Here is a 20411-nt window from a genome sequence, read left to right as displayed (position 1 = left end):
GTTATCACTGAGTCAAAGCACCCCAGACCAATAACCTGGCATAACTGTTCTCAGTACCATGAGTGGTGGCATTCACATCTACCTCTATTCAGATCTCTACCTTGTTTACAACAAATAATCATAGTACAGTTTGATAGAAGTGGCAATAACATCTACCAAACAAGACTGGATTAATTTATTTTAAAATTATTCTAAAATGTATTGAACATGAGATGCACACAAAGGTCATTAAATCTAAACAGGACATCTTAAAAAGACTCCAAAAATGGATGAAAAAGATAGTGTTCAAAAATGCCCACTTGACTACAGACCTTTGGCTCACTCAACTGCTGCTGGAAAAGGTATTACAGAACTTGCAGACTCTTACAAAAATTCTACATCAGAAGGCAAATACCTCAGCCTGGCACAAGTTTAGAAAAGTAACTAGGCCAGTACAAAAGGATGTTTACTGTATTATATTTCCTTTTAAAATCTGGGCCTTGTTCCTTTTATTAAAATAACAGCATGTATGTGCTTTATCTAGGTTAAGTTATCGTTTCATCAACAAACAAGTGCTGCATAGCCCCTCCACCCAACTTTGGAAATAGCCCAAATAAAAGAAAATAACAGCTGTAAAGAACCACTTCAGCTTTATTATTTTACTTTTATGAAGTACATCTTTTGTGGGACTCATATGCTTTGCCTATGACACCCATTTGACAGCTGGAATGGCTACAATAATCACTGAATCTCTCTCACACTTATCTTTATCCACTTGGCTGTCTCACAGGAGTTGACAAACCAAGTGTATCATGAGGGTCTAATAAGCATATTTATATCTGAAGCTGCTATTCTGGCTTTCAGCACAGCAGGTAAGTCTGGTTTTGATAGTTCACAGCACAGAAATATATCTGTTATGTAGTATGAGGAGCTGTTGTTAGTGAAGAAGTACTCAGCCTTTGACATCACTAAGCTTTCTTTCTTGAGAAAGGTGATACAAGGCAAGAGAACAGAAGAGTACAGGGCCACTTCTGCTAAAGCAAAAAGGTAATGAAAACCTGGAGTTCTAATCTCACGTGCATAAGTTGATGTCTAAGAAGTATTATATACACCCTATTGTTTGCTATACCAACTGGAATTTTCTTTTTTCAGAAGGTTCTTAGTTACATGAGTACAACCCACATGGTATTGACTGGGGAGGATGACACATGTCAGAGGATGTGGTGTGAGAGAGACACTGACAACAGGGTCAAGCCTTGTGTTCAAATCAGCCCACCACAGGAAACCTCGTGTGTAATAGCCAAGGGTATAGGACATTAAAAATACATTCTGAGAAGAAAAAAATGTCATGTTTTATATTTCAGCTACCAAAACCTCCTTCTTCTCCTTTGCCATGTGCAAGTCATTGTTAGAAGAGCCTCTTTGTTCAGGCCAAGGCTGGTGTAAGGAAAGGGAGGTGCCTGCTTCCTCAACACGAGATCCCATTTATATTACTGATAGACTATTCTTTAAAGAGATCCATCTGTTTCTTATTTGGCATATTCAGAATAGTAGCTTGTTACATTTTTACAAGAATGTGTGTGATCCAAGAAAAGCAAAATCTCATGTAATGAAAGAAAAAGAGAGAATACTTATTAAACAATCCCATCAATGCTGTACAATTTAAACATCCATCTCTAAATGGCTTCAGTCTGTTCCATTCACAGCTGTCAAATTTCTTTGCTACAGGGTAAGAGGACAGAAGGTTTCTTATTTCCCTACAGTTTTGCAAAATATGCACAGAAGTAACATCTCCTAAGTACATAATAAATCTTCTCTTCTTGTAAGTCACTGTGAAATGCTGCCCTTCATAGCTGCATTACAAACAGGTTTCTTCACTCAAAATTCTAAGCTGCCTTGCAAGAATTTAAGCTGAATGCAGGATCTGAGGTAGGATGAAGTTAAGTTAGGACCAGTCTATGATAGTAGGTGTCTTTGAATAACAACAGACCTGAGTGGGGAAGTCTAGAAGGCATGATGCCAAAGGTGGGGGAAAAAAATGTTACAGCATAAACACTAGGTCTTTCTTTAAGTGTCAAGTTTCTGATTTCCTAATAACAGAAAAGGCCTATATAGATATAAGGTATATATAGATATAAGGTATTTTCAAATACCTGAAACAGTCAAGAGCATAGTTTCTTACTGAATGTTGCCAATATAAAGTTATTTGGAATCAAGTGCCTCTGCTAATGAAGAATTAAGCCTAACTATTAATATTATTTATCAGCACTGCCCCTTCTTCTAGCTGGCACTTGAATCAACATTACAAAATGTTATATGCCTTCTATACTTATAAAGTAATTTCAATGTTTTCTAAAATACAACTAAGTTATATTTAAGGTCCACTCCAACCCAAAACATCCTATGATTGTAGGATACTATTCCAATTTGTGAATGAATGTTATCTCTTGACAACAATCATGCATAAGTATTTATACAATATTTAATATATTACTTGAGCAAGGCAATGACAGGAAGAGGTTGCAACAACCAAACCTAATTCAGAACCAACAGTGAGAATTCACAGTTGAGGTTTTGAACAGTGAGACCTATATAACATCAGAATAAAAGACTAGGTTTATGAGAGGTTATTTGATGTTTAGGGACATTATTTTCAACAAGGTTTCTATGACTTCTCTCACTTATTTTATGTAGCTGTAGATCCAGGACATGCTAGGACTCAGCTGTAATAAGGCCAAGCAGATAATGCAGTTAAATGCCATTACCATTAGCCTCCAAACAATTGCCTTTTTAAAATTGCCATACAACTGTGTACAAGAAACAGTCTTCTTTTTATAGAGAAGTACTTATTTCATAGACATGAAGAGAGAGAGAGTAAAACTGGTGTCAGATAATAGCTGCTGAAATTTTACTGAGTTTGCAGATACAAAATCACACATCAGCAAAATCAAATGATTGTCAGGATTCAGAAACAAGAATTGCCATTGAACCAAATTTTAGTGGCAGAACCACAAGCTGATATGCTTCCTTTTCAGTTTCAAAATGAAAGTGTAGCAAATCACTTTCATGGGGCATGAAAGAAGCAGGAAAACAAACTCTCCTGTGCCTTCAAACTCAAGCTGTTTGTGCCTGAGAGAAAGAGGAGCACTGCCTCCTGTGAAAACTCCAAGTGCAAAGGGCAGCAAGCACCACACACCCCTGTTGGTCCCTACTCCATTGCCAAAAATTTCTCCATTGATCTTCTACAATGCCTGGTGCTCAGTCAGCCCAAAAATAACACTGGTGTTATGCTTCAAATTTGGGATTTGAAACAATGCAAATGGTTGGGAAAAGAGTGCTACTGATTAGCACAGACAGCAAGGGATGGATACAGAATGCTCTGTGGCAATGAAGGCGAGTATAGGAGCAGGGCATTTCATCTTGTCATATATTAGGCTAATGGGATATTCCACTGGCTGCTCTTCATGTAGTGCCAGTTTGCAATACGGCTGGAAAGAGGTCTTAGCACAGAAAATAGAAAAGACCTCTGGTTTCCAAGGCTGGAAGGATCATGGAACAGATCTTTCAAAACTATTGGAAAAAGATGTATCATGAGGCATCATTCCTCTCTGGGACTACAGAGGAGTGCTGATGGTTTGCAGAGACCACTTAATTCCTCCAGCTCAGAAGAGTTCTCATAATAAATATATCCTCCTCAGGATATACAGACACACTTCAGAGGAGACAATGCATTTCCTTTCAGCTGTCTAGCAATGAGGACATCTTGATCCCAGAGGCAATGTTAATCAGACTCCAAAAGGACCTCAGCCTACTTGTTATTATTTCAAAACTTTGCTTGAAAGAAAAGAAATTAAAAGAGAAAGTAAAGAGAAACATGATAATCCAAGTATATCTACAAGTGCATCCTTGACACTGGGGACCTTCAGAATGGGTTGTGCTGGAACTTCCTGTGACTGAGTAATGCACCAGAAACTCTACAGAAAACAGGAATTCCTACACACTGCCTTCACCATTTTTGATGGAAAACTTGTGATATAGCTTATTAGCTAAATTTCTTGTCTACTTTAGTTATTTTTAGTTCTTTTTCTTCTAAGACTGAAGCAACAGAGTAGAGATATTTTCAAGCCTGAAAAGCTATAAACCTGTACTTAAGCAGGCAGTTCCCAATTCCTGCTTATATCAGAAGTGTGATTCATCCCTGATAACACAAGACAGACAGCACATCCACCTCATGAATCACAGAATAAGCTGGGTTGGAAGGGACCCACAAGGATCATCAAATCCAACTTTTACCTCTGCACAGGATCACCCCCAAGAGTCAGCATGAGCCTGACAGTATTGTCCAAATGCTTCTTGAATTCTGTTAGGCCTGGTGCTGTGACCATTCCCTGGGGAGCCTGTTAAAGAAATTAATTTCTAGCACACACATAACTTTTATCTACTTGTTTACAAATTGTGAACCAAAAAATGACATGAAACACCATATATGGGGAACTTAGGAACACAAACCACAGAACTATTACAATCTCAAGTAGATGTAGAGAAAGAAGAATCTCAATTAATATCAGACTACTCTCACTATTGTCTTATTGCACCAGTGACTAAAGACAGTTGCCCAAAATCCACGTTTCATTATAATCCATCAGTAAAGCAGTAATAATCTACGTCTTATTATAATCCATCAGTAAAGGTTACAGGATCTTAGAATCATACCTTAGACTTCTGGAAAGTATTGTGAGCCTGGGTGAACACAGGCTTTTCATAAGAAAAGACACATTCACAACTGACAATTCATCAAATCTGAAATTATTCCCATAAGAACTTCCTGTCCTCAAAAAAAAAAAAAAAAAAAAAAAAGGAAAACCCCCAGGTTTTGAAATTCTAGAAATATGTCATTTCAACATTTTTTAAAAAAAAAACTCTTGGGTTTGCGGTTGAAAATATCTTTTCCTGTTGAAACTTAATTTAGTTTATGTTAAAAGGTTAAAAAAAGAAAAAAAAGGGTCACTGTTAAAATGAAATATGTTTATTTGTTTCTTAAGTCACTCATATATTCACTGAATCCCATGCCAGGCCTAAAATTTCAAAATCAACAGAATACTTGTAGGAAAAAAACTGTTCTGTATGCCTACACAGCAAAGGGAACATTAGCAGTTCAAGCTCTTTCCAGTTTCCTTGCAGTGCAGCTCAGAAACTACCTTTGAGAATCCCTCTGATGAATGGAAATATAGTCTAGTTCTCCAACCTTTTAAATGTTTAGAGACCTTTTTAATTTATTTTATATTATTATACTTTTTTGGACAAAAACTACACAGCTAGCCCTTAGGGGGACTAAAATGGAGGAGTTACTTCAACCAAAACAATCCCAAAGTCTTCTTTTAGATTAATGAAATCAAAGTATTAAATATATACACTTATATTTTACTATAGCAAATGCATGGAAAATAGATTAGTGACTGTTGATGCTGGAACTATTATGGCAAACTGGGTTGTGGGTTTTTTTTTAAAGGATTTGAAAAACTTTAGATCAGTTAGAGGCTGAACTTATCTTTTTCAGCATCCATCTTTTCCAATCATCTTCTCAGAAAAGCACAGAGGACAGTAACAAGAAGAAGTTGAACTTATTTGAATCAGTTCAGGTTATAAATTTATGAAACTTAAGACCAGAAAAGACTGCTTGATAAAGCAATCTGAGTGCTTCTATAGGACAAACTATCAAATTTCCTCTGAGTTCTTTCATAGCGTGGTCCCATCACTGTATCTGACTGACAGAGTGTTTGGCTAAAACAAGTTTGACAACAGCCCTCCACCTGAGGGGCAGCTGAGATATTTATTTAGGCACAACATACATTTATAGAAGGAGATGGCCACTAAGGGAGTTTAGACACAGACACAAAGGTAACTAGCCACTGACTGCAATCTAAAACCTTAAAAACTCCCTCTGGAACGATGCATATCCATTTTAGATATAAAATCATCAGCTTTCCCTGAAATGGTTGAAAAGCTGTACCATGATATTTTTTCAGTTCTTCTAGGATTGCCTAGGACATCCCAACTGTGCTGCCAAGCCCAGTCAGCATTGAAGAACTAGTTCTCATGTCCAGCTGCTCAGTCAGGCACACCTTTAACAAACTTTCAACTGTCCCATTGAATTTAGGTTTCTGCAGTGCCTGATGCCCCAAAATTCTTGACATCTGGAGGGGGTAAAAGAGCTGTTTTCAACTGCAGGACTGCTATAGGAAAAAAAAATTCTTCTTTTAAACAATGTGCTAGATTATCCTACAAGGAGAAGAAAATGAAAGTTTAGATTAAAAAATCATCTACAATAATGAGAAATATCCTCAGAGTTCCTTCATAGGATGTCTTTTATTTCACTGACTGAGCCTAGTTTATTGATTTTATTGACTCTAATATATCAGGTAGGGAAACAGCAGCCTGTATGCTTACTTGTTTATACACACTTTCATGAACTAAAGTACATTCTGGTCTTCTGGGAAGAGGAAGGGTCTCCTTAGTCCCCAAAACCAAATTTCCAATATTGTAAAACAATGCTAGTAATATGAGTTGTTGTGACAGAAACATGTAGAAATATTTCAATCTGTAATTTTTTTAATAATTTGGCATAATCAACCCGAAATCAGAGGATGCATCTAGATTAGTGCTGTGGTTATCATTACTTCTAAGAGTTCTTTGTAAGGTCTTTGTGAAATACAGACTATGGCTCTTAAAGCTAGAAAGGACCACATAGGATATTTAATGAACTTCTCCGTAGCACAATAATATAATTTCACCCAGCTGTGTATCCATTGTGTGCTAAGGCATACCAACCCCTCTCAGTTTGCAGATTTCAAGAAATGGTAAACTCACTGCTCCTCTCCATAATTTGTTCCAGTGGCTGATAACTTCAATGTAGCAATTGAGGAGTAACTGAAGAGCTGGCAACAAAAAAATCCTGGGAATAGCACTACCTGTTTAAACATTGATACTCAAGATAATTAACGTCCTTTTTGCCAGGTCTGTTCATTGTAAAAGCAACAAAGTTTTAAGACTTTTTTTTTAAGCAAATTTTTGCATTTGTTTCTCATTCATTCATGGTTCTAGAAGCTTATAAAATTTTGAGGCAAATCCATGTTCTGTTTTCCATCTTCATAGGCCACAATGCTTTCAAACAATGACTGGTACTTTCTTCTGTAGCTTTCTGTGATTTTCATGCAGTTTTCAGGATAGAATGGAAGCCACCTTCTCACAATGAAATTACTCCCATACGGATTCATAGCTGAAAGTTCATGAGAGCTGCACATGCACAAAAAAGGAATAAGAAATGTGAATACTCTTTGGGATGCCACGGAACACATTTCCAGATAAAATAATAGTCTGCATTTTTGCAGATCTTTCCATCTTCAAAGTATTGGACGTGCATTCATCATCAGATATTAAATATCCTAAGTGTTATTTTACTCAGCTTCTGACCATCACGGTCAGATTCAGCTGCTGCAGTTCCAGGGGTGACAAAAACCATTGTGTGTGACTGGCAGACTCTGCAGTGCACCCGACTTTGATACATACATTGCCAGCAGCACTCTTGGAAATCTCACTCCCTGGAAGACGAGTAGGATATGGAAAGAGCATGTGGCACAAAGGCTGACTGCTACCATTTATTAAGACCAGGTGGTCTTGATGGGTGGGCTACAACCCCCTTATCTGCCCTCCCTCTGCAAATCTGTACTTACTTTGAAGCTTTACGCTTACAAGTTCTGAGTCCTTTATTAGAAGCTGAGGCTCAGCAGCACAGAGGATTAGCCTTTATTGTCTCACTCATGGCCAGGCCTGTCTGAAGGTCCTTTTCTTCTGTAAGAAGTGGTTATTGACAGCAGAATTCCTGTGAAGGGTAACTCCCAGAATACATCCGTACATGGCAATGAACCACGGTGCAGTGACCCCTGAGCCAACCTGACAGCTGAGATAGTCCTGAAGCACTTGCAGAGGAGCTGCTGAGGTCCCAGAGGAGACTCAGATATGTTTATATGGCCCTGCACCCAAGGAGTCAGCCCTTGCTCTAGTTCAGAGTCACCTTGATACAGCTCTACCAGCTCAATGCCCATCTCACCATGACTACAACAACCCATGGCCAGGAACTGCCCGCTGCAGGGGATTGTTACAGCAGTCAGCACTTCAGAAATGGATGCACAATAAAGACATAAAGAAAGCAAGAATATACTTTAAGGTTTCATGTTTAGCATCTGTTATACTGGTGAGATGGAAGTCTAAGTTTGACTGATTTGATCAAACTAAGCAATTCAAGCATCTTCTCCCTAATTTTAGGCCAAAGAAAACTGTAGCAATGCAGAAGCAGATGATAAATCAAAAGAAGAAAAATAGAAAATAAAGCTCAGTTCTGGCCTTTCATCTTTATTACCCTTCCTTATGTGCATATGGTAGGTGTTCAATTCTTTCCAAGTCCATATGAAATTCCCTTGTGCTTCAGGAGCTGTAGTTGTCTATAAAAAGGCAACCTAACAGTTTCCTGTGGCTGAGAGTTAAATGTGTTATTTGTTACCAGCTGGTTCATAGATAGCTTGAGCCCATGCCTTGGCTTTAAGTGATCAACTGACTTTAAACCACTCGTTCATGGGGTGCATTCATGTATAGAGAGAATTCTGTTGCAGTATTTTATTTCTGAATTATGCCATATGACTTTTTTTCCCTAAACCACTATTAAAACCAGAATCTGTAATATGCCAAACGCAGACTGCATTTTTTTGGAAAGCTGATACCAAACGTAACAGTAAATGAACCCTTCTGAAAGGTTAAAGTTGCTTTCATATAAAACATTTTCTACCAGGAAATGGAAGTGGAATGTTGAACTAAGCATTTAACTTGAAAGAACTGTGCACAGATTCCAATGGTTGCATTATATTTTAAAATAAAAAAAGCAAAGAGTTTTCATGAGCATAAATATTTCTAGCTTCATAAAAAGAGTATTATGGTGACAAGGCAAAATGAATCCCAGTATTTTGGATGCTTCTTTTAACCTTCTAAAAGCTCCCTGCCTGACCATTAAATATTCTAGGGTGAGCTTTCACAATATGGTAAAATTCATCTAATGGTTCTGCTCCCTTCACTTCCCATGCATCCTTTCTTCCCTGACATGCAGGCCCATCCCTTCCCTTCCACTTTCTCATTTTCACATGGCTCCACAATGAATTTAATTAGATTACTAAACCAACAGAAAGCTATCCATGTTTTTATTTTGCTGAATTGGTTTCCTACCAGCTGGCAAGGTGAAACAGCTCCAGGGGTTATACAGAAATCAGAGCTGGTGCAGAAGCAATGGTTGAGAGCAGCACACAAGATTTTCTTGGAAGACCTCAAATCCTTGACACCCCTATTCTACACAACGGGGTTGGCTCTAAACATACACTTCCTGTTTCAGATGGCAGACCTGTTGCAGTAGGTTCTGCAAAAAACTAATGGTTGAAATTAATCATACCTTGCTACTTACAGAGACAACAAAGATTAATGGCAAACATGCACCATACATGCACCATTGCCCATTCTCAGATGCAAACGTTCCTGCATGAGGGCAGTGACCTCATGACACATCTTTATAGAAAACAAACAAAAAGTGTCTGTTTCCTGGGCACAATCTTTTGCTTTGGAAGGAAATAAAACAATTCCAACTTTATACAGTTTCCTTGAACCTTGATTTTGATTCTGTGATCATTCAGGAGGGGAAGAAGCCATCCAAATGAACCTGACACACTAAGCTGCTGCTGATTTGCCAGATTCCAGTGTCCTCAAGTATGATACAACATAATTATTCAGTGTCCTGTATTTAAAATCAGAAGTGATTTAATCTGGCTCTCTGCCATACCACTTGCTGATGTGTTGACACCATGTAAATAATGCATAGCTCTGTGACCACACCACTTTCATGCCACATGCTGGGAGAAACAGACAACGCCTGCTATTATTAGCTACATCTTAGATACCTTGGAAATTTGAAAAATTAACATCAAAATTACTTCAAATATTTGTAGTCTCCAGTTCAAAACTTCTTAATTACAACTCAAAAGGAACCTGTGCATTGACTGTGATTAGAAACAGAGATTGCTGATTTATATCTCACATCCTTTAAAGGTCACTCTTCTAAGATTGTTTATAAATAACTGAGTTTGTTAACTGACACAAGACCACTGGTAAGACTTATCTCTGCTGACTGGAAAGACCACCATTTTAGAAGAAACCTCAAAATATAATAAAAACCCAGTTCTAGACTGCAAAATTTGAACTATTTTTACTTCAAAATTTGAAATTTGATATTACATTGCTCCCTGCTAACAGTACACAATCTACTTCTACTCTTCAATCATTTCAAAAGGTAAACCTACCCCAGTGCCATCAAGGCATGCTCATCAAACCGAAGTGAAATTGTGGTTTTCACTGGGGAACACTGTAAAGCAAAAAAGATTATTTAATATGCTACCTACTTCTTACATGTGAGTATTTTATCATCTAAATATCATACAACCTCAGTCATACGAGGGCAGACAGCAATAAAAGCTGCTTTTCACAGGACTTTTAACAAGATTGGAAGTTAACATTTATATCAGTGGTACCCAGCTACTGTTACATACACTCTCCCCTTCAATCCACTGACTACAAACAGAGAAGGGAATTCTTGTATTTTTACCTTTTTGCAGTTTACAACAATGGAAAAATTGCTCTTCTTTATTTCCCTGGGCCTATGCTGTCAGAGCAGGACTGTGATGTGCATTCTTCCTGTGAAGACACACAGGAGTAACTGTCAAGTCCAGAGAGATAACAGAATACAACCATGAAAGCTACAAGTTGGGTGGTTACAAGAAGAAGGTTAGAAGTTGGGATGTCTGTGTTATTGTGAATTTACCTTAATCTTCATTCTGTGGCCATCACTAGTGAAATGCAACTGTACAGATATGCATTTGCCTACTGACTTTAGATTCCCAAAGCCTGAAATAAAAGAATATCTGGCTCAGACCCACTGAACTGTGCAACTGGATCATGATTTCTCAGGGCAAAACAGATGCACGCATCAAATGCCTTGCCCAAATAAATTAATTTAGAAACTTCGGAGCATAGCAAATATAAAAAAGAAAGGGAGGGGTTCTTTTCTTTTTCTGCTCCTATGAGACAGTCAGAGTACAGAGAAATTTGATTTCTTTCTGTTCAAGGATGAATACATTGGACAACATTCTGTACTTGTCCACATTGTTCAAAAGGATCAGCATTTTGAGAGTCCCAAACCAAGACAAATTCTTTCTGTTTTCTCCATTAAGAAGACCAGGAATCTTGTGGTCTCTTTTCAAAGAAATGACTTTGTCCAGAATCTTGCCTCAGAGATTTATTTTCACTATGTTATTTAGAACAGAAAAGAACACTGGAATGACTTCCTAATTTCTTTAGTAAATCTGTTCTTAATCTACTTTACTCCAAGCATTTTACAGAGTTTCTTACATGATGTTCTACTCAGTTCTGTAATTACACACACAGTGGTCAAACTTTGTCTTGACCAGGAAAGATTGGCAGTAATTCCAGTAAATTGAAAGGAAAGGTTTGGGGTAAAGAGTAGGATGGTTGAGAAGATAAGTTAGTGCTTAAGATGTGATTTCTGCTCTAACATCTTCTCTGGGTAATGGAGCTGCCCCTCACAGAGTAGTGACAAAGCCTGTCTTTTGGAAGTTTCCTACAGTTTTTGTTTTGCCTGGGGTTTGGATTTCACAAGGCTAACTAGATTGTCCTTGTCTAGGAAGCCCCAGGGGTGAAGCCAGATGGTGTCTGTGTGCAAACTGCAAAGACTGAAAGTGGGAAAAGGGTAGTGGCTGAAAACCAGGGAATAAAAACCACTGAACTAGATGAGTGGGTAAAGTACAACAAGTTAACAAGAAGTTACAAAGTGGCATGACAAGGGTAATGAAGTGTGCTTTTCATTGGCAAAAATGTAAGTATTTTGAGGGGAATGTCAAATGTATTTGGGCCTTTTTTCTAAAGTCCACTCAAAGCTTCCTTTAGCTCTTCCTTCTCAACGAATTCTTGTGACAATTCTGTTAGCTACAGAAAATTCCTCTAAATTCTTGTTGCTAGATATATACCCTTACATGCAAGAATAAATTATTCCAATCAAGTCCAGTACTAGACAAGTAAAAAGTAAAAATAGCACAACTTGCACATTCTTACTAAGAGCTAGCTCAGCAGTCAGCAGCACTGCCTGAACTATAAAAGCTCTTGTTTTGTGATAACCTAATTTGATTATTTCCCCTACCAAAATGTCCTATTTCATTGACTTAAAACGTACAAGCCAGTCCCACATTTTGTGCAGCTGAAAGTGCACGCACACTGAAAGAGCAGATTCTAGGTTAATGACAGATAGTGAGAGCAGCAATGGGTCTCTTTGGAGGAAATGCTGCAGTCTTCCCGTCATTGTGGTTTCTCGATGGTAAAGAAGGAAGGAACACAGCAAATAGAGACTCTGACACATTTAAAGGCAAGCTTTCTGATGGTGAATGTTTCTAGAGTTTTATCTGGTGTCCACATTTAAAAACTCAAGCACATGCAGTTTCACAGAAACATTCAAAAGGGAAGAGAGAGGAGATGACCAGCACATGCCTGAGCTGCTGCCTGTGTTTGTGGAGAAGGGTGTGCTGGGCGCCAGGACAAGCTGGTAGGGCAGCAGTGAGAGCTGTGGGACACAGCTGGGGATGTCATCACAGCTGTGGCAAGAAGCTGGGTGGAAGGGCAAAAAATGCACAGATGTACCTGAGCCAAATCAGAGCCCAGGACAATTAATTTCATTGCTTCTTAGTTTTGTCATTTGTAGAGAAGTTTCAAGTGACAACAAAAATAGCATTTTGAAAATGCTCTTTGATAAGCACTGCTAGATTTTTTAAATTTTCTACTGCCAGTGTTTTAGGTCACATCTAAAAAACATGCACAATTCCACACAGGTGCAATCTCTGCTTGATTGTTCGCAGTTCCAGTGTTATACTCTTACTTATCTGTTCTCTTTGGCTAATGTGGCTTGATGATTTCACTCTGCAATTTTCCTTTTCAATTGTGTACATCAGATAGCAGATATTCATACTTCCCTTTCCTACATCATGTGACACCTTTTCATAATGCAGTGATAACGTGGCAGACTAGCCTTGATCAACTCTACAGCACGTCTTAGAAATTAGCATTAATTTTTACAATATAAATTAGGGAATGCAAGGTATTTATGGCTTGAAAATATTGAATTCTGTTTTACATCTGCAGAAACTCAGTACTAGTTTGAAGATTCATTTGTTATTTAAATCTAATTCTATTTCTGAAACAGCCTCTTTAAAACTGTATCTGCTTCATCTCTGTGCCAGGCTGGTCTCTCTGATATGACTGATGCTTTGGAAGACATTGCCCTGAAAGGAGACTGCGCTTGCAGCAGAGCACTTGAAAGCCAGGGCACCGCCATCCATCTTCTCCTTTACAGCATGTGCTGGGATAAACAGCGGGGAAATCACACACTCACTGAGGTTGCATGGAAAAATGACAAATCAGAGTTTCATGGAAATCTTGGTGAGGGTGCTAGGTTACAATTTTGAAGGTGTTCAGTGTTCCAGATAAACATATACTTAGCTTTATGTAAAGAGCTTAGATGTCTTAACTCTGCTTAATTCAGCTCAAGGTGACTACTTTCAAAATCTTCAAAATTGCAAGAGGCAACTACTTGAATGTCAAGATATGCTTAAAAATAGGAAGCCCAGCAGTAGTCTCAGTCTGCCAACTCAATTTAGTCTTGAGTGTGAGTGTTGCCTGCCTACCCACTAGAAGTAAGTCATTACCTTCTTCTGAAGAGTAACTCAGAGTAATGAATGGGAAATATCCCTTTTGGCCTGTATTTGAAGTTGTGACATAGAGGTAAAAAGCTAACCATGCCTTCCTTATAACTTAATATCCTAACCCTCCAGTCTTACCATCCTTCATACCTCTAATTAAGCCTGCAAAAAATAAATACCTTACTGACAGTTTTTCCTCAGGCTTGGTATGAGTAATCTGACTACATCTGGAAAATTGCTGTTAAAAAAAAAAAAGATATTGTGAAACAATTTTTCATTCTAAGAGTTTTTTTTATTCTAAAGATATAAATGTTTTAAATGCAAAAAAAAAAAAACATTCTAAGCTAGAGTCTATAATCTGAAACTAGAGAAAATATACATACTCCAGTTAAAATAAAGAAAATTTTATCAGTGAAAGATCTAACAAGCCAAAGTGCTTTCCTTTTCCATTCCAACTAAATCATACATTATTTGGGTTAGAAACTTGGCAGGAAACTCTCTTGTGTTATCCCTACATTGTGGCTGGACTGATTTCTTTATCCTTTTTTGATAGATAGATGTCTAGCTGAGCTCTGAATATCTTCAGCAGTGCTGATTCCAAAAGACCATTTGTCAGCTCGTTTCCTTGGCTGTGAGTTCTTATGTTTATAAACTTTTCCCTGATATATAATTCTAATTTTTTCCTCACAATGCCTCGAGTCACTTCTTGCTTGCTTGCTTAACTAATGAGAATAATCAAATATTATCTCTTTTTCATTTACTCTCTATTTCAGACAATAAGAGGTCAGTTTAAACTTCCTGGAATTAACATGATTGAATTAATCTCAACAGCATACCATAGACCTTATTTTGCAAGCCTACCATCAATTTTATTACATAGCTCAAGATTTAGACAACTTTTTAAAACAAGTATCTAAAATCAGTTACAGTTCTTCTGCATATAACCATAAAAGACCACAAACAAGACTAAAGTTTTCCTTTCTCATTATGTATATTCTCATGGATTATGTTGTATAAATTGTTATAGTAGCCAATTATGTGAACCTTTCATCATTCTAGAAAATGTAAGAGTTTGCAGAGCTGAAAAATATCAGCGCTCCAAAAAAGAATGACGCTGATTGTTGAGACAACAGTTGGAGAGACTGACTCTATGGAGCAAAGAAATTGCATAGTACATCAGAATCAGTAATGTCACTGAGTTGGGAGGCTGGTGTCTTTGTAACCACTCCAAGATACTTAAGTAAAGACAAGGAAGGAGAGATTTATTTCAAAGAGAATGAAGACAGCTTGGAGAAAAGGACAGTAGGCTGTGAATTGCCATTTTTGAAAAGGAAGTACTTTTAGGAGCTGATGGTAGGGGTGGGGGTCTAAAATTGGCTTAAATGCTTTGGGAAGCTGTTTCTACGTTGGGTAACTACAGCAGACTGTTAGCCAAGCAGCACCAAGCTGTGTCACTCAGTTCATGGCTGAGCACCCCGAAATAAAGGAGGCTGAACTGCAACCTGAATGCAGAAAATGGTAAAGTGAGCTAAGTCTACCTTTTCTCCAAAAAATTTCTACCCACTAACAGGTAGTTCCTTGGTATGTGGAGAGTTTTGTACATTCCCTCCCAAGGTACCCAGTCATGGTCCTTGGCACAGTATAGTACATCTTTTCTGGATAAATTCAACAGGGTGCATTAAAATACAGAAATTCTCTGGTAGACTTAGCCCTGGGTTGGATTTTCACAAAATGCTAATTAAATCAAAAGTATTGAGCACCTGCAATAGCTTCTGCAAATTCCTCTAATCACATGTTTAGCCTGTCTTTGAACAACTGACTGCAAGGAACTGGTCATTGCAGCTTCATGGCTCAGAAAATGGATGCATGAACCCACAGAAATCTGGATCAGGATAGTATGACTCTGGGAGTCTTTTCTATTAACAGGATGAGCTCTTGGTTGAGACTGTGTTTGCTCAAGCTTGCAGACACATCACATTCCCATCAAACATGCTCATATGACTAGTGGGAGCTGTACCAGAATGTGTCCCATGCAGTCAATTAGTCTAATTTGCCAAGGCGTTCTCGCACTCCTAACCTGGCATGCATCTTTCTAGTTACCATGTAATTGTTTACATTTTGTCAGTAGTTACACAGTTCCAAACGTGCCATTCAAAGACCATTCAAATGTTTTTGACCATTTTTCTAGTTCAGTTCCACCCATGAAAAGTAACTCAGCCAATTCCAGTTCTAAAAGAACTGCTTCATCAAGCCATTCATCCCTTGTAGTGACAATTAAATAAGTTGTTTTAGAGAAGGAGTACTATGACCACTGAATATAAAACTCACAATTGCACCAGAGCTGACCTCTCCCAGATAGCTTTTAGCCACTATGCTATTTCCTCTGAGCTGTGAATTCTTTAACCCATACATGTGCATTGGGAGCACTGTATTCAAGGAGCACTTTAAGTTCTCCTTTTCACTGTAGGACTGTCACTTTTAAGTGAGAAATGTGGTTGTTTTCTTAAATAAAGGAAGTGTGAGTAATTCTGTGAAGCCACGAAGACCAAAATCTGCATATATTTTGTTCCAACAGTTCATATCATTTTAGGTTTTGGAGTTCTGATGTCCAAAATAACATTACTGAAATTACAGTGCTTTTATGCTATCAAACCCATCTAGGAGAATTGCTTTCCTGACAATGAGGATAAAATTTCCCAAATCAGAATACTGAATTTGCAAGTTTCCTCCATCTGTCTACTTGATAATTTGCTGCTAAGCATTACTACTATATACAAACCATCTGGAAATATTGCTCCCATGTTCAAGAGCCACTAGACACCACCTGACTTTGAGAAAAGTTTGAACTTGCTGGGATACCTGTTTTTGCATTTAGATTTGTCTCTCCCACTGGATCATATCTGGAGGATGCCACATACTTAAATGTGTACCTGGAACATGTAACTGCAGGCTTTGGCAGAAGTAGACAGACAAGCCTGTTCTCTGATGGAACTGTCCTCTCAGGTACAGCTGCACTGATGTGCTGCCTAGAGAAAAGCCACTTTGAAGCCACTCCTGCATGAAATATTTGCATGGTCTTTAGGACAGCAGGAAACCTCATGCTCCTGGGCTGCTGCCTGTTATCATTCAGGTTCTATCTGCTTCAGCCAGTTCCAGAAGACTGAAGCTCAGGCCATAGTAAGCTCAAGGAGAAGTTGAGCACAGTGACCTTGAGGAAGCTACTAAGAACAGTCCACATATGGCCAAACCTCTGGCCACACAAGCTATCCACCTGAGCCTTGCAAAGCAACCAGGTACCCCACCACACACCTGAGAAAGCCAACAGGCATATGGGACACCCAGGATTAATCAGCAGCAGAAGATAACCAGCTCACCACCAGTACACAGACTCACGTAGATGCTGAACCTGTCAGGGACAATCTGACAATACCAGTTTCAGAAGCAGGCACGGGTGCTAATACACCCTTCTGATCCTCACCTCCTGACCAGAACACCTTGCTGGAAGGGCTAAAGTGCTCTCAGGATGGGATAACTAACCTTCAAGTCCTACTGAATCATCTACAGCCTATAAACAGACTCACACCTACTTCCATATCATGTCTAAAGGTAGGGATGTTTTTGAGGCCAGAATCCCTTATTTTAACAAAGGAATAATGTGTGAAAGCATTCTTCTTGAGGTTCAGAAACCCTGGATCTTGCCACCTTCAGATAAAACCAGGTAAATATGGTGACATTTCAGGTACGAGAAACTTTCTTGTGTATGATTTGAGGATGACAACATAGGTTCTAAGGTGGGTAAAAAGGAGAAAAGTCAGGGCAATTAATTAATTAATTTCCTGAATGCTTCAGAGCAGGAGCTCAGGAGAATCAAATTCTAATTTGAATGAGGTGTCAGGGAGACTAAAAGCCTTGTTAATACAAATACCTGCATGAAGTCGCTAATGTAAATGAAATTTATTCTAACCCAAGTCTAGCCACTTAAGTCTATGGTAAAACTTTCAGTGACAAATATGGGAGCAGGCTGAGACCTCACAGAAGCTTCTTTTAAAGAACTTCTAAACTTTCACCTCACCTCTTTAAAGCATTTTTGTAAGCATGTGCACCTCAAAGGTTTTATATAGCTGGTAAGCTAAAACATATGAGGAAGAAATAACTTGTTCTAAGCCACAGAGGAAATCTGTATCCAAGCTAAAAATTTGACTCAGTAGTGATATCCTGTTCTCCTCACTGAGCTTTAAAGAGCACAGGACAGAAATGATGTTGTCCATGAGTTAAAGCTGCTTCCCCTTCCCTTCTTTATGAAGAAAAGTGACCATGATGACATTAGTAGCTCTACAATTTTCCTCATTACAAAATGGAAGATAAACCCTATTTTAAAGCATCCATTCCAATTTAGTTAGGCTGAGATTTAAGTGTTTAATGCACTTTAAGTAGCAGCCATATGAACTGCAAAAAGCCTAGCATGTTTAATCATATCCTTTCAGCTGTAATGTTGAAACACTTACAAAAAATCTATAGACACGGCAGAAGCACGGGAAAACACTTCAAGTTTCCTTACTATTTTGTACTACAGAAATCAGAAAGAGTAATTCTTCTTGAAATGCTTAATAGTTTCTTTGAAAATAAAACAAAGCGTGTATGACTACACAGGTGATTTTCAGCTTATGACCTCTGACAAATGCCAGTTCTTTGAGAAAATGGTGAAATTGAGTATAAAATCATAATTAAAAAAAAATAAGAAAGAAAGAAAGGAAGGAAAAATAACCAACAAATGAAAAAAAAATATCCAGAAAAGCAGAACAGCAGAAATTGGACAGTGAAAAAATGGCATTGAGGCAGATTTCAGGAAATATATTTTCTTTTTCTTTTGCAGTGTGACATTCCAAGATATTTTTAAATCACATATATTGAAAACAGATTCCCATACAATTCTTAATAAGTTACAGTAGCCACCAGAGTTAGTGGTTTCTAACATGTGGCAAAAAGTATAATACTTCTAACTCAAGCCATGTCATGCTGGTATTTTACCAGCATTCCTCATGCTATTGTTACAATTCCACTAGTTTCATGGCATTTAATTATTTCTGAACATAAAAACAGATTATCTCCCTTTCTAATATTAATAGTGAGCACTATAATCATAATAACCATGGTATGTTTCATCCCACTGTCTCAAGATACTCTGATCCTTACCTCTGATTTTGGAGATGGAGAAATTTCAACTCAGAATAATGAGGTGGCTCTCTGGAATCAGCCAACAGTAAGGTCACTGTAGGGCCTATATTGTAAAAAAACAAAAGGAGAACTTCACAAATGTATAAATCCTACCTAGTCTAACACAGAGAAGACTTATAATTCTCATCACTTTGCTGTGATTGGCCCCACAGTGATGCTGGGCATCTCCAGGGCAGCATTGCCTCCTCACCCTGGAGTTGGGATCTCCACCTGACAGACACAGCGAGTACACAGCTGTGCAATCCCCCATGGGGGGTCCTGAACAGGGGCAAGTCCTCCACAGAGGCCAGGGAGAAGGATGGTCCCCTGGAAAGCTGATGCTGTGGTCCTCCCCCTTGAGGCTCTGCCACTGGAGAAGAAGGGGCACAGCAATGCTCAATCAGACATGGTGGGCACACCCACACCAGATACATGACCCACCATGGTTGACATGTGGCACATGCTGGTCCTTACCCCTGGGATGTACATCAGATGCTAGGAATCCACATGTATTGAGGCAGCATTTTAAGTCTTATAAAAAAAGTACCAAAAGTATTACTACTCTGCAATACATTAATAATTATTTAATGAAACTTCCTGTTTATGCAAAACATGTTGAAATAAATCACAGTAACAAAAACTACTTGATTTCATAAGCAACTTACATCCAATATTTAATATTTTAAAACTCCTTAAAGATGAAAATTTTAAATTTTAAATTAATTAACTATAACATTGAGATAAAAGCCTTTAAAAGAGAGTTGAGCTATTCATTGAACAGCAATAGAAAGGGATTCTAAAAGAGATCTTGAAAAGCTTGCTGTAAAGAAATCATCATTTTATCAGGAATCGTGTTTGCTAAGTATTGTCAAACAAAGCAGAGTTACATATAAAAGCTCAGAAGTCCTCTCATTCACACAGGAATATTTCAGAAGCTACCACAAACTCCTTATGAGGTGCTATTTACAAAACTGGATGGATTTTCTGTTCAAAGTGACAAATCACACACTTCCCCAAAAATTCAGTTTGGGGATGACCAAGCATGATTATAAAACTGGATGTGAAATATGGGGATAGGTGAAAGATATGAAATCTGGAAAAGATGGATAATAATATTTCAATATCAACATCCTATTTTTACACACACAAAAAAACTCAAGTTGAGTTTCTAGTTGAATTTCAATCAGAATTTGTTTCTTTGGCTTTTTTCAACATTATGACTTTTCCTTACATTCCGTGAGGATAAAGATATGAAAAAACAAACTACACATGACCAACAGTAGGGAAAGCTCATTCCAGGACACACAGAGTTGGTTATCTGTCTCCCACATAAAATACAATCCAACAGTGTCTAGCAAAGGATTGCTG

At 38.1% G+C, this 20411-nt stretch overlaps 1 long non-coding RNA gene across 15 annotated transcripts in view; it reads right to left on the bottom strand.

The window, feature by feature from the left end:
* LOC144245989 (uncharacterized) overlaps window positions 1-20411 on the bottom strand; it is a 407049-nt gene that overhangs the window by 231247 nt on the left and 155391 nt on the right. For all 15 annotated transcript variants that reach the window (XR_014954465.1, XR_014954467.1, XR_014954464.1 and 12 more), the window contains 3 exons: window positions 19023-19107; window positions 10673-10761; window positions 10371-10432 (listed from right to left, as the gene is read on the bottom strand). This is a non-coding gene — a long non-coding RNA (uncharacterized LOC144245989). The remainder of the gene's footprint in view (window positions 1-10370; window positions 10433-10672; window positions 10762-19022; window positions 19108-20411) is intronic.

Source organism: Lonchura striata, chromosome 3 (assembly GCF_050655825.1).
Source record: "Lonchura striata isolate lonStrDom1 chromosome 3, ASM5065582v1, whole genome shotgun sequence".
NCBI lineage: Eukaryota > Metazoa > Chordata > Aves > Passeriformes > Estrildidae > Lonchura > Lonchura striata.
The sequence above is the reverse complement of the archived record's forward strand: the minus strand, read 5'-3'. Positions and strand labels throughout refer to the sequence as shown.